The sequence below is a fragment of the Myotis davidii genome, unplaced genomic scaffold, assembly GCF_000327345.1.
Source record: "Myotis davidii unplaced genomic scaffold, ASM32734v1 scaffold104, whole genome shotgun sequence".
NCBI lineage: Eukaryota > Metazoa > Chordata > Mammalia > Chiroptera > Vespertilionidae > Myotis > Myotis davidii.
In genome coordinates this window covers 1,482,878-1,484,313 of record NW_006296625.1, presented here as the reverse complement: position 1 = coordinate 1,484,313, position 1,436 = coordinate 1,482,878, and positions in this window count along the sequence as shown.

Here is a 1,436-nt window from a genome sequence, read left to right as displayed (position 1 = left end):
TTTTCAAGCCTCTCTCCCTCCCAAATTACCAATGATGTCTTCAGCCACCCTGCGGAAATTTTTTTTTTAAATATATTTTATTGATTTTTTACAGAGAGGAAGGGAGAGGGATAGAGAGTTAGAAACATCGATGAGAGAGAAACATCGATCAGCTGCCTCCTGCACATCTCCTCCTGGGGATGTGCCCGCAACCCAGGTACATGCCCTTGACTGGAATCGAACCTGGGTCCTTTCAGTCCGCAGGCCGATGCTCTATCCACTGAGCCAAACTGGTTTCGGCCACCCTGCGGAAATTTACTTTTTGTATGTTAGCCCCAAATTTGTATACGGCCAGTTTGGTTGACTGGGACCAGTCAGGTCGGAACCCACCAATTAGTTCCAGAGAAAGACAGTCACATTAGTTGTTTATTGACATCTTTTTAATGTTTTACTTTAAAACAAATAATCCCAGTAAAAGAGAGCAAAGGAAATGACATTTTCATGGTAGCTTGAAATGGATATGGTATTCCTGACTTACTTGTTTTCAGGAAACAGACAATTGCATTGTCGTACATGACTTTTAGAACTGCTCACGTAAATGCACATACTTATATTAAATTAAGTTTCTTTTACAAAAACACAACCAAGTCATTTTAAGGCAAAAAAGAAAAAAAATCAGCTTTTGGGGAGATAAGGTAATATTGTGGTATTTTCAGAGGTGATCCATTAATTTAGTTGCTCTTGTGTCCATATTCCTTACAGTTTTGCTTTGCAAATGGGCTAGAGAATTAGTCGCTTTGTGCCTGGTGTCCTCCTCTCTCTCAGACTTGTTTTACCTGTGGATTAAGAACTTTCAGAATTGCTGAGTCGATGGGAGGTGAGAAAGGCACCCTTGAGCAGGGGATAATGACTAAAAAACTCAATAAAGTATCTCCCTTTAAACAAAACTTGCAATCTACATATATTAACTTAGTTAAACACAATGCAAACATTTAGATCAGACACAGAACATCTTTTAGTTGACCTTATATAAGGGATGTTTGCAATGAAGTGTTAGCTTGATCAGCCCTGCATGTTGAAGAAGGCAGACAGACTGGAGCTGAGAAAGCATGTGGTTACTCAGTGCTCAGCGAAACTGTGCTTCTAGACACCATTTGGGATTGTCCAATGGGACTCTGCTAGGTATAAACAGGAGACCCCTCCGAACTCCCCAGAGAGACACACACCAGACAGACCCTACATTTTCCACACCACACAACTATCTTTGAATATCCAGTAAATTTTTTTGTGTGTGTGCTAGAGTTAAGATAGACACAATATGGTCATGGCTTCAATGTACAATAGTTTCTCACAACATGGTCCATTGCATTTTGCTATGATTAAGACCTCAGTGATATTTGTAGGTTTTGTTTCTGAATCTTCCATCTTCAGCAATGCTGGATGAACTGTGCTGGGTT